The sequence below is a fragment of the Oculina patagonica genome, chromosome 6 (genome assembly GCF_052425735.1).
Source record: "Oculina patagonica isolate OP01 chromosome 6, crgOcupat, whole genome shotgun sequence".
NCBI lineage: Eukaryota > Metazoa > Cnidaria > Anthozoa > Scleractinia > Oculinidae > Oculina > Oculina patagonica.
In genome coordinates this window covers 14,282,210-14,296,028 of record NC_135763.1, presented here as the reverse complement: position 1 = coordinate 14,296,028, position 13,819 = coordinate 14,282,210, and the positions used below count along the sequence as shown (strand labels likewise).

General features: G+C 38.6%; 1 protein-coding gene and 1 long non-coding RNA gene across 2 annotated transcripts in view; one reads left to right on the top strand and one right to left on the bottom strand.

The window, feature by feature from the left end:
- Nucleotides 1-13,819, top strand: part of LOC144657375 (putative G-protein coupled receptor 45) — a 287,434-nt gene that overhangs the window by 122,895 nt on the left and 150,720 nt on the right. The window lies entirely within an intron of this gene.
- Nucleotides 4,709-13,819, bottom strand: part of LOC144657399 (uncharacterized) — a 65,519-nt gene continuing 56,408 nt past the window's right edge. Inside the window, exon 4 of the long non-coding RNA XR_013571517.1 lies at nucleotides 4,709-4,879. This is a non-coding gene — a long non-coding RNA (uncharacterized LOC144657399). The remainder of the gene's footprint in view (nucleotides 4,880-13,819) is intronic.

The following is a 13,819-nucleotide window of genomic DNA, read 5'->3' as shown; positions in this document are numbered from 1 at the left end:
ATTTATGACTCCAGCGACTGACCTTTGCATCACTTGCCAAGTGCATGAATAACACTAAGATATTCAGAAATGCCAACGTCAGTAAAGTGGAGAAGAAAAGTTTACTTGAACAACAAAATGGACACATTACTAAGGCTATGAAGGAGAGGGACTTCTACAAGGATTCGGTAAATTGTTGCAAGGAGACTTTTGAAAACACTGATGTTGATCTCCTGAAACAACAGCAGGCGTGCTCATTTAGAGGAAGGGTTCATTACTCTTATGATTATGCTCAACAGGTACTGCCTAATTGACGAAGCAGTAATGATGGGCGAAGGGGCCAATGCCACTATTAGCTATGTTCATGATTTCTTTACTATTTAGGGTGCTGGAAAAACAGACGTGCACATTTATGCAGACAACTGTGACAGACAAAACAAAAGTAATTATGTCATTTGGTACTATTGCTGGTGGGTATTGTGTGGTTCCACCAATCTATTCTTAATACATATTTTTTTTTTAATTGCTGGACACACAAAATTTAGTCCTGATTGGAGTTTTGGTCTGCCCAAGCAGTCCTTCAGACGAACCTGTGTCCTCCCTGTTTGACCTGATGCAGTGTGTTGACAGCACGACTGTCACAGGTGTAAATGTGTCTTAACTGTGCGGTTTTCATGACGGCACTGTCGTGGCATGGTGCCAGTGTATGATTGGGTCTCTCATTTTGAACATTGTTTCAAGTAAATTCCTGGCAAATACCATCATTTTAGATTCTCTAAAAAACACCCAGTTGTAGTTCTTTGTCATGAATATGTCGATTCCTGGGAGACAGAATACCAATTTCAGAGCCGTTTCAGAGCCGTATTTCTTCGAGAATCAGACAAAAGACCCTCCGAGACTGGTATTTAGAGAACATAGCCGTGATTTGAGGTCTTAAATTCCGAAGAAACAACACCATTTACAGTGTACATCTCGACAATCGATACTGTGTGATGCTGTTTCCGCAGAGGTCCGCATAAATGGGGAGACCGCTGCTCGCCTGTGCCAACAACCACGGCTAAATGTTACCATATTTTTTTAAATCAAAATTTGGAAAGCAATTTCGAGTTTTAAAGAAATCAATCCTATAAATAAATAAACAAACACGAAGCCTCGTGCCAAATGGCCCATACTGTCACAGCTTATCCCGGTCTCGATAGCATTAAGCGGCTAGGAATATTTCTACTCCCTCCTGGATGGAATTCTAGTCCATCGCAGTTCCCCACCCCCCGGCCCTCCCAGCATTATTTTGCCGGTACCTATTTATACAGCTGGGTGGGTAGAGGCGCTATGAGAGTAAAGTGTCTTACTCAAGAATAGTACAACACAGTAACTCTGGCCAGGAATCGAACCCGGACAGTTCGATCTGGAGTCCGGCCGGCGCGCTAACAAATAGGCCACCGCGCCTCCCATATGAATGAATAAATAAATAAATAAATAAATAAATAAATAAATAAAAATTGCCTCATCCTGCCATTTTTAATTCTCTGGACAGTTTAGCGTCGAGGTTTTGCGGAAAGTGTTTATTTGAATGTTTCCTTTTTCGTGATGGTGTTCTGATTTGTAGCAGAATTTAATGCCAGATCAGTGTCTGTGCTCTCCAAATTTGCGTGAAACATTTTTACGGATAACTAGAGTACGGAATAATGTAAAGCTCTGAAACTTGGACAAGTAACGGTAGTTTATATAGTAGTCTTCTACAATCTGTAATATTCTTGATTTTTTTTACTCAATAGTTTTGGTTTTATTTTTCGCGGCATGACAGTGAAAACCACCTATAGGATGTGATGGTACAGGTATTCTTAGCCTGCCTGCCTACCTTAACATTATGTTTTGATGAGAGGGATGAGAGGACTTAACGTAATGAAAGCACAGCTGCGTTTAGGCATGAAGCCAAGACTACTCAACGACTGTCTGTTACTCTTATGGGATGTTTAACATTGTTTTAGTCAGAAACACATTCATATTCACGGATCATGTCCGTCAGCTTGTCTATCAGAATTTTCTTTTTTTCTTTTGATTTTACAGGAATCCCAAAGTGGCTACAGGTGGCTTTCAGCATGACCACATTGAATTTTTGAAGCGTGTTGCTGTAGTAACACTCACAGAAGTCATACGTGTCGTAGCAGATGGGATGGGAGACGTTGATTTCTCTGTTAACCTGGTCTACCAGGTTAACGGGTATTTTCCTGGAGGCATTGGACATCTTTCTCGTCATCTGGCGACATTTTGGGAAGGGTGCGCCTTTCGCCCAGTTCTTTCTCCTAGAGTAAACCGTGCCGTAAGGTGTTCTTTAACCTTCGGCGAAAATCTAACGTTGCTCCTCGGTTTGCTTAGGGCCCATCCTCAGATCTGCACGTTATTCCGTACTCTAGTTATCCGTCAAAAATTGTCCAGAGTATTAAAAATGTCAGGATAAGGCAATTTTTTTTAAGAAAACGTGGCAGCTTTCTGGCGGCCATCTAAAGTCTTGTGTGGCGTGAAACTCCGAAATTCAAAATGCTATATCTTACAGACGGCGAATGATATTTATTTATTTATTTATTTATTTATTTATTCATATGGGAGGCGCGGTGGCCTATTTGTTAGCGCGCCGGCCGGACTCCAGATCGAACTGTCCGGGTTCGATCCCTGGCCAGGGTTACTGTGTTGTACTATTCTTGAGTAAGACACTTTACTCTCATAGCGCCTCTACCCACCCAGCTGTATAAATAGGTACCGGCAAAATAATGCTGGGAGGGCCGGGGGGTGGGGAACTGCGATGGACTAGAATTCCATCCAGGAGGGAGTAGAAATATTCCTAGCCGCTCAATGCTATCGAAACCGGGATAAGCTGTGACAGTATGGGCCATTTGGCACGAGGCTTCGTGTTTGTTTATTTATTTATAGGATTGATTTCTTTAAAACTCGAAATTGCTTTCCAAATTTTGATTTAAAAAAAATATGGTAACATTTAGACGTGGTTGTTGGCACAGGCGAGCAGCGGTCTCCCCATTTATGCGGACCTCTGCGGAAACAGCATCACACAGTATCGATTGTCAAGATGTACACTGTAAATGGTGATGTTTCTTCGGAATTTAAGACCTCAAATCACGGCTATGTTCTCTAAATACCAGTCTCGGAGGGTCTTTTGTCTGATTCTCGAAGAAATACGGCTCTGAAACGGTGTTTAATGGGGTATTTAGTGCGAAATATAGCCTTGGATTCGGGCTTTCGCTCGCTAACAAGGGACTCGATAGATGCCGTGGTGCTCAAGTTTTGAAGGCAATACCTACCAATTTGCTGGAGTTATTATGAGATTTAGCAATCTGGGGATTGTTAACCGTCTAACGTTGGACATAAGCCGAGATGAGAAGCAGGTAGGCTGTATGTGTGTCAAAATCTGCTCGAGAGAAGTCGATTTTAATATAGGCGAAAAATCGAAAATGCTGGTACATGTGCTGATAAAAACGGTCATAATTTTTGAAATATTGAAAACGTACATGGGATTTTGCACATATTTGTAGATAAACGACTACTCTTGTCGGCTGGATAGGCTAGAAGTATTAGGTTGGTCCCAAAATTTAAAAAATAGCCTCTAAATCGAAGCCAATTTACAGCCTTTGCTCAAAGGCGATTAGTAGTGGTCATAATACGCTCGATTTTGCCTTTTCAGGATAATCGAGGCAAATTGTGACTGTCTTGTAAAACTAGAAAGGTTTATGAGCAAGTTGATATAAAATTTGCGACTAGATGATGCGAAATAAATATTTTACAGTGTTACGTAAAGTGCATATTTTTCAATTTTCGAGACGTTGTGACCGGCGCCGACAAGGGAAAATATTTTATGGCTCCTAACGCGGCCAGAATATCATTTCAAATCAAACCATATCTGTTTTAGTTCTTGCCTTGGTAATGTCTTTCAGTTGACAGAGTTTCAGGCAAAATTATTTTTTAAGCGAAATTGAGTGGGTGCTTTTAAGAAAGACGCCCTCTTAAGCACTACTGGTGGTCTTGTCAGGATTGCTTAATTAGAAAATTACCAAAGAACTCTAAGAGACCACCGTTATTTTTCTATTTCTGTCCGCAATGCACTCGAAAGGGTAGCTGTTGATGTTTTAGGCCCGTTTCCACCGTCAAAGAAGGGTAATAGGTACATTGTTGTTTTTAGCCATTACCTAACCTTTTGGTGCGAGGCATTTGCAGTTCCGATACTGAAGCTTCTGTAATTGCTCGTCTGTTGGTTGATGAAATCATTGCTAAGAATGGTGGTTCTAAAGTGCTCCTTCTTTATAGAGGAAAGGACTTACTTTTAAAACTACTAGCTGAAACTTGCAGGATTATTCAAATTCGCAATGTAAACATGTTAACTTATCACCCAGAGAATGATGGTTTAATTAAAAAAATTTACTTTTTTTTTCATTTCTACATAACTCAACAATCAACAAGTACACTTCTTAGAATATTTTAATCACTTTCTAGGGATAGTCAACTACTTCCCTTACTTAGCCTTGCAGATCATTTCGAAGATTATGTTTTTTTGCTGTTTATATGACCTTGAATATGTGGTTACTGTTACTTGCGAAACTTTTGTAAGTGTTAACAGTTAAAATAATTAATAAACCCTTTGTGTCAAAAGTATTTTCCGTGCATTAAGTAGGAAAAATGGAGCATTAAGGTGGAACATTTTAGTCAGGAAACAAAAGCAAAATATATAAAAACGTATTATTGACATCAAAATATTATGGCAAAACTTGTCAACAACACATTGTTTTAAATTATGAGCTCCCAACCAAAAACTTCCAAAAGGTGCGGGTCCACCAGTGAAGCTTTGGAGGGTACTCTCCAGGGAAAAATGTCAAGTGACCATCAAGTGGCAGGCCTATCATAGCAAAAAAAATAGGAAATTAAATTACAATTTTTGGCAGGTAAGAAAATTAAAAAAAATTAAATTATACCACAGAACTATTTGTATTGAACCTGCATTTTTGTGTTATCACAGCAGTTAACTTGAACAAAATATTTCTTGCCTTTTCTTGTTGTTTAAAAACTTAAATGCTTTACTTTATGACGTCACAAACATATCCAAAAATATGAAGAGTGGTTCTTTAAGTAACCGAGAAACACTGTTTCCCAACTGGCAACAACCAAGGCCTTCTGGGACAAGTACCAGTCACTGTTAGAGTTGTTCTACACGTCGTAAAATCTGCTAAGAAACGTTTCTACCAATCAAATAGTAGGAACTGGTGGAGTCATATCAAACGGCGTTTGGGTGTTTACTCATAAAATTGATCAACATTTTGTTGCATTTAGAAGGATTAAGTTTCATCTTGTGCTTGTTTGAAAATTCAGCTTACACTATTTCTAGGGATGACTGCAATTTAAGATCCGGCACAAGTCGTAGCACCATCAAGTCTTGCAGAACGAAGCATTCTCAGGACTTCGTCACTTCTCGCTATAAATCTCGAACTAGCTTGTTTATAATAGAACCTTATATTGTATATATATTGTAATTAATAGTTTGTGTTTTGCTGCAGCCGCAATGGCTGCAAGCAAAACACATTGAGAGCTGAAGTTTGTGCCGTAAGGTGTAAGGTGTAAGTGCCGTAAGGTGTAAGTGCCGTAACAGAGGAGAAATCTGAACTACCGATGTCAATCAAATCCATGAACAAACAAAATCGAAACCAATGAACCGTAGCGCTGATCGCATTCGAAGTTACGGGCCAAAGTATTCGAACGCAAACCACGTTGGACACGTTGGAAAACAGAAAACCGATTTAAAAGTATATCGCATTGGGAAAGAAAACAAACTGTGGCGCGACCACTCCAGTTTTATGAGAAAATTATTCTGCAGTTTTCATCATTTACGAAAAGAGCGAAGACTTGGAACCTCGCCGAAGGTCATAAATATTTTCTCCAAAGGACCGGTTAGTGCACAGTTTGTAAACTTTCGCTTTGAAAATAAACTTACCCTCACCTTGTCTACACTGTCTACAGCATACTAGTACTGTATTAACTCTGAAATTCATATTTTAAAATAAAATGTATGAACGTGTAACTTGTCACGCAAAGACAGCTGGAAAGGAATATACCATGCTGGTAGGCTGCACCGCTAATTGTAGATGTATTCGAGCTATATAAAAGACAGCTAGAAACGAATTAATACTAGTAACATCACAATGGGAAAGAAACTTATTCAGTGGTGCACACCGTCGAAAACAAAGAAATATTAAAGGAAGTTCTCATTCACCAGATTCACTGCATCAGATGCAACATTCGTCAGTTCGTGTTTAAATGCGTGGCGACCAGTTTGTTTACTAGTTATTAAAAAATAATACGGTCTTCATTTAATAAACAGTTCATCCTTAAATTTCAGCTTTTCTACGACTGACAGGTAGGTACTATAGTATAAGCCCCGCTAAAATAGCTGGAAAGGGAAAGTTTTTTGAAAAATGAATTTTTGACTGCCAGACGGGCTGGCGCCACATGTTTATTTTGTGAAGATTAATTAAACGCCGGGAAAAATAGAATTTGATGTCCAGCGAGCCACTGCATCTTCGGCTACGCAGTCCTCAGTGAATCCTCCAACTTCACAAATTTCTAAAACTTTAAGAAAACGAACTTTCGCAGAATCAAAAATTGGTCCTTATCGATCTTCCGATCTTGTTGTGAAGACACTGAAATTCGACGAGTGTTCATGCGTGAAGGGATGACTGACGAATGATAATAATTATTTGTAAACTTTCGCTTTCAAAATGAACTTTGCGTTACGTTCAACGCCGTCTTTCTGTTGTTGTACGCCGGTGCGCGTGCGATTATTTATAATTTCTGAATTTTGCATATTTAACTCAGGGTGACACAACAAGTTTGTTAAGAGTTAGTTGTTCCAGTGTTTAATTTGGGTGAAAGTGGTTAAAGAACCACTGTCTTGTCACTAATAAATATATCACATTGAGTTCTTATAAGGTCAATAGATTCTGTCTTTTTCGTTGTTGTTAAAACGCTACCATTGTGACAATGATTCCAAATACAACTAACGGTAACCAGTGAGATAACGCCACTAAAAGAATCACATTGAGTTCATTGAGATTTTTTTATAATGTTAAGAGTTTCTGTTTTTTATCAAAGAGACAATCATGTCAGACATTACGTTAACTTACTAGTAATTAAATTATGTTTGCTGTCTTTGATTTCAACATAACATTGATCAGTAAAATTATCAGGATTGAATTAACACAAAGTGACTACAATATAGTGCAATTATTAACCTGCACACAAGTGACAGACAATAAAAGACGTTGGATTTCAATCTCGACTCACTTGTCTTTCATCAACATGTTCCCTAAGACTTTGCTCTAGCAGCAAAACACATGGACCCATTGGGGCCCTATTTTATTTATACCTTGTATTTTACTCTGTAATTCAGTTATTACTGCAATGAGTTTCCAATAAACATTATATTATTATTATTGTCATTTCAAGTACAATAGGCAATATCTGTCCTTGGTTTGTATGGATTTCTTATTATATTAGGCTGCCGACTATTCTTCATCAGTAAATTATTGTTCTATACTTCACTATCAGTCATTCACAAGTCATTCATTCACAGGCTAAAATCTTAAAAATGGTACAGCCACCCACAGATCAATTGAAAAAGACTCAAGCCAAGGCATCGAAACATGGCTCAACAGTGAAAACCGTGAGGAAGTCTACTGAGGCTCTTCAATCTTTTGAAAGCGCAAAATGCAAAGAAGGCCGAAGATGAGCGTTAGAAGGGAAGGAGAAAGAAATGAAAGTGGAAGACTTCTGAAAGCCCAAAAACAGGAAGTGATGAAGCTGGAGGCAATAATGAGAAGAACGATTACAAAAGGAGGAAAGAGAAAGGCAAAAAAAGGAGGATGAAAAGAGACTAAAGGAACAGCCAGAAGTTGAACAAAGAGAAAGAGAGCAAAAAGATCGTCAGAGGAAAGAAAGAGGCATTACTTGCTTAGGAAATTACTGCTGGTTTAAAGATACGTGACTTGGAAAGGGCACAAAATTCCCCTCTGCTCCAGATTAATTTCACTATAATCTCAGCACACATCAATTTCAACTCATGGCGTGATTGACCATTAATTAAATATAATTACAAGAATATTTACAAGATTGTAATAATAAAAATGGAAATAGCTGTTAAAACAACAAAGAATATCTTCAAAAATCTATAAAGTGCGTTTATGTATGTTGTGCTCTATGGGAGTTTGAACAAGATACATAAAGGAACTTACTTTATACCTATACTAAAGAGTATAAATCACGTTCCAACTAGTGTGTGAACAGGAAAAAGACCTACACATTTGCGTACAGGATATGACTAAAATCCCGCGAATGTGGCGGTTGGTAGCCTCAGAGTCCAGTGATAATGAATTTGACCTAGAACAAACAGATACCAAATAGATACCACTGAAAAGGTCCCTCTTCGATCGAGTCATCATTCCTAGACGAAGACATTTCAAGAGCGTGACTATGGGTGTTTACTTACGGTAGAAACAGAGGACCTTGCAGTAAATCACTAGATTTTCAAGATATCATAGAACATCGAGCGCAGTGCATTCGATGTTCATCAGCTGAACTTCATCTCGTGATTATGACTACGATTCACAGTCAGACGAAAACTTCATCTGGTATGCAACGCTCAAGGACCAACTTTTTTCAAGAGAAGGTTAATTTTATATTTATGACTCCAGCGACTGACCTTTGCATCACTTGCCAAGTGCATGAATAACACTAAGATATTCAGAAATGCCAACGTCAGTAAAGTGGAGAAGAAAAGTTTACTTGAACAACAAAATGGACACATTACTAAGGCTATGAAGGAGAGGGACTTCTACAAGGATTCGGTAAATTGTTGCAAGGAGACTTTTGAAAACACTGATGTTGATCTCCTGAAACAACAGCAGGCGTGCTCATTTAGAGGAAGGGTTCATTACTCTTATGATTATGCTCAACAGGTACTGCCTAATTGACGAAGCAGTAATGATGGGCGAAGGGGCCAATGCCACTATTAGCTATGTTCATGATTTCTTTACTATTTAGGGTGCTGGAAAAACAGACGTGCACATTTATGCAGACAACTGTGACAGACAAAACAAAAGTAATTATGTCATTTGGTACTATTGCTGGTGGGTATTGTGTGGTTCCACCAATCTATTCTTAATACATATTTTTTTTTTAATTGCTGGACACACAAAATTTAGTCCTGATTGGAGTTTTGGTCTGCCCAAGCAGTCCTTCAGACGAACCTGTGTCCTCCCTGTTTGACCTGATGCAGTGTGTTGACAGCACGACTGTCACAGGTGTAAATGTGTCTTAACTGTGCGGTTTTCATGACGGCACTGTCGTGGCATGGTGCCAGTGTATGATTGGGTCTCTCATTTTGAACATTGTTTCAAGTAAATTCCTGGCAAATACCATCATTTTAGATTCTCTAAAAAACACCCAGTTGTAGTTCTTTGTCATGAATATGTCGATTCCTGGGAGACAGAATACCAAATCCTTAAATATGTTTCCAATAAGACATCAGCATTACCGCTTCCCTCGACTATTTGCCAAATGGCCTTGATAGAACGCACACAAATTATCTCTTTCAGGAAATTAGGCAATTTTGCAGCCCTGGCACAGATGAATTTGTTGCTCCCAAACCAGCAGATAATTAAAACAAGTAAACACTAACAAAGAGTGTATAATGGTTTAAGTGTAGCTACTTGCTTCAGAAGCTTTCTGAAAGTATACTAATATCATTTGCAACCAAACCAAGTGCATTAAGAAAAATAAGAGAGCTGCTTAAAACCCTTAGTTTGAATGGTAATACTACAACTAAACAACAGTCAACTAGTCATGACCAGCCACAAGTTTCATTGTTATTTAATTCATATGTTAAGGTTTAAACAATGTTTAAAACTCCTGTCATCAAGATGCCTTTTTAATTTGTTATAACAGAAATCCGGAGTTTTTATCACCTTCACCAACACACACACAACAGACCAAAGCACTATGAGCCTTAAAATCTGTATGGACTCTCAATATTGCAGTGGTAAATACCATGAGATTGAGTAAGATGGCTTTGTGGTTGTTGCTACAAAATGAAACATGTAATGGTCGCATATACTATAGACTTGGTAACCAATGTAGTCTTAAAGCGCAGTATGCATTTATTAAATTACTACATGGGCCAAGAGGAACGAAAATTCTTTAGCTTTAACACATCAGTGTCAAGGAAATGTTCAAAATTCAGTGGGCACAAATTCACAATTAGGAAGCAATGTAGCAGAACTTTGAAAATAATAGTGGTTAAAACAATTCCTAAAGACCACATTAATCCCTTACATCAAATACATCAAAAAATGTCTGTAAGTTTAGTAAAAAAAAAACTTTAAACGACAAGCTATGAGTAGTGGATACTCCTGTCTTGCAGGCACATGTGATCATGTCTTTCAAGTTGGAAATGATGTAAAAATGCAATAAACCCACACTTTGAACTACAACTATAAAAACAATTACAAAACGTATTATATTTGAACTTTTTAAGGCTGATGCTTCACCAAGTTGACCAAGGGTTTGATGTGTTCCAAGGGAAATACAAACTTACTGGGTTAATTTATCATAGTCAATCAAGCAAGGGCACACTACTGGTCTGAACTGTATGTTGAACACAGTGTTAGCCCTGGCTGATATGCTCATGATGGACTAGCTGATGGGAGAAAATGCATCAAAACTGGAAGCACACCAGAATTAGAATCTAGAGGAAGGCATTAAAGTTTGGCTCTTTATGAAAGACAAAAACCAGTCTGCACCTGGCTCATCGCCATCAGGAAAAAGAAGATTTGTTGCTGGAAAAGTGGCAACAAATGGGGATGCTAAAGATTTTTTGGGGTTGAAACCGTAGCTTGCATTGGTCGGAAGAGTTCTGTTATAGTATTTTTTTATGATAAGGGCAACAACAGAAGACCTTACCCGCCAAAATGTTCCCGTCACTGATATAGTTCAGGATAAGTAATTTTAAATTGAGAACAATTAGGGACACCAAAAGTACATTTCAATAAATTCATTCAAGTTGCCTTTACAACACACTAAAGGGAAGTACCATGGTGCAGAACCTGATAAGCCTCCCCCTTATTGTCCCTCGCAAGGACTTCACATCTGGATCTGAAAGTGTAGACAGTGCTTTTTGGGCTTCTTTTGGCCTTATTCTGGTGAACAAATCACTGTTACTTCACAACAATGCAGGAAAAAAGTAAAAGGTATTCACTATGCCAAGTCATCGCACATGGTGGTTACACAAACTCTCACTGGTATTCAGTAGACAAATTTAACAATACAGCAACGGAATTGAAGCAAGCAACATTCAAATTCATGGACTAAATCTTTACAAGCCGTTCTCACTGTACTTCAGAGAGTCGACTTTTAGTGTGGATCACTGTGTTTGCTAATCGTTATTATCATTAGGCAACATAGCATGCAACAGACGTGCCTTATGGAGTTTCCCTAATGGTCGCGTGTCGCGGGTCGCGGGTTTCAAGTCGCGTGTCGCGGGTTTTAAAGTCGCGGGTTTTGAAAAAGTCGCGGGTTTTGAAAAAAGTCGCGTGTTTTTAAAAAATTGCGTGTTTTTTTTTTTGGGGGGAACTACGTTACAAAGAAGCCAATTACTTTGCGGGTTAAACAATCAAATTACGAACTTCGGAACAAACTCCCCAACTTTGGTCCGGCTAAACTTCCCAAGTTTGCAAGTTGAGGAGGAACAAGACATATTGCTCGAAAGTCGTGTTCATGTCGGAAATTCAGGTGAAGAAAACATGGCAGCAGCGGTAACGTTCCAGCGATTCCAGTGGCTAGAGTTACAAAATATTTGGTTGAAGTTGAAGAGTCTGACGTCGTTTCGCATGAGCGATCTGCGATAAATAAATTTTACGTCGGCTGAAATTTGGTCAAATTTAACTTTTTATATACAGCAAATACATCTTTAAAATTTTTGTGAGGCTTTAACTTCAATGTCAACTCTTCTGCGTTTGTAAACTGAATGAAACTGTACGGCTTTACCGATCTTCACGTAAAATTAATTTTATACAAATGCGAAAGAGTCAGACAAATTTGAATTTATAAAAGTCGCGACACGTTTACGGCTCAATTCTATTTTTATGGTACGTGTTTTCTTCCGATGGTTTAGTGAAGCAAAACCATTTCTGTCAACATAACTACAAAAGGGTTTTTTAAAATCTGCGCCAGTTAAAAATATTTTAAAGAGTTTTTGCCACAGAATACTAGTAAAATATATTTATGAACCGTACGCGTTCAATCATGAATACTTTGGTTCAACTTCATGATCGCTCGCGCGCAACGTTGTTTTCAAACTTAAAAGCTTGATTGCAAATCATGCAATGTTTGATACCCAATTTGAACATGTTTTTTTTATGTCAGGACGTGATGCAACGGACGGTATATGTAATCCTTATACTTACTGTGGGTCAGAACGTTGATACCGACGCCGTGCTTGTTCAAACAACTATTTTGAAACTCGAGCAGTTAGAATCGCTGAAATATTTCTGCCACCACTTTGTAACGTGTCTCGTTCCTCCTCAACTTGCAAACTTGGGAAGTTCAGAAGTTCAGTCGGCAAAGTTTGGGAAGTTTGATCCGAAGTTCGCAATTTGATTGTCTAACTCGCAACGTTACTTCGTAACGTAGTTCCTAAGAAAACGCGATCATTTTAAAACCGGCGTCTTTGCAACCGGTTTAAATTTGTTTGAATGAATTCTACTGAGAAATAAATGCATTCTATTGAAAACTCGCAACTTTTTAAAAACACGCGACTTTTTTCAAAACCCGCGACTTTTTCAAAACCCGCGACTTATTTAAAACCCGCGACACGCGACTTGAAACCCGCGACCCGCGACCCGCGACCATTAGGGAAACTCTGCCTTATGTGTCCATAATTGCTTTCGTTTTTCACTTTTGCTCTCTCTTTCTTTGGGTTTAATTCTTCAGAATGGAGGAGATCAAAGCAAAGTATATCATTAGTGATAAAGAGAAATCAGAAAAAAAGAAAGCTCTAAAGTTTGAGTCAATCAGCTTGGAAGTTTACAGGCCATCTTCACATTGCACCTCATCCCTGCACCACCAGATCGAATTCATCGTTGGATCTGCACTTTTCAACAAAGATACAATGAAACACTCAAGGACAGCACACCCTTCAAAGTGAAATGGATTTACCATGAAGAATCTTATGGCCGAACCAATTTTCAGGAAATTAAAATCAAAATTCTGAATATCGCTGATGATCATCTACTTTCGAGGGGTGATCTAAGCCAGCCTGTTTCTCATGATGATGAAGCTGCATCAGCTGTAATAACAATTCAAGCATATCTCACGACTGGCATACCAAGAACTAGTCGGCCTATAACAGTAACAGACTGGATGATTTATCCGTCAAATGACATTGTGATTTCAGTATCTTTTCCAGAAGTGATTCCATACTTCCAAGCAGTAGTTCAAAGTAGCCACCATGAAGCTACAAAGAACTAGACACAGCTGGCACTTACTTGAAAAGCACTGCCTGGAACCACTGTCACATCAAATTCATTCTACACCATGATCCAATAGACAAGTATTTCAACAAAGTGAGTCAGTTACTGATAGTTATGGGGACTAAGAAAGACCAGAGCATCTCTACATACATGCTGCAGAATGTAGCTATGAAACAGTTAGTCGTTTAAGGGCATGTAAACCCCAAAATGCAACTTTTTGGTGTAACACAGTTATTAAATACATGTATCACTTATGTGGAATG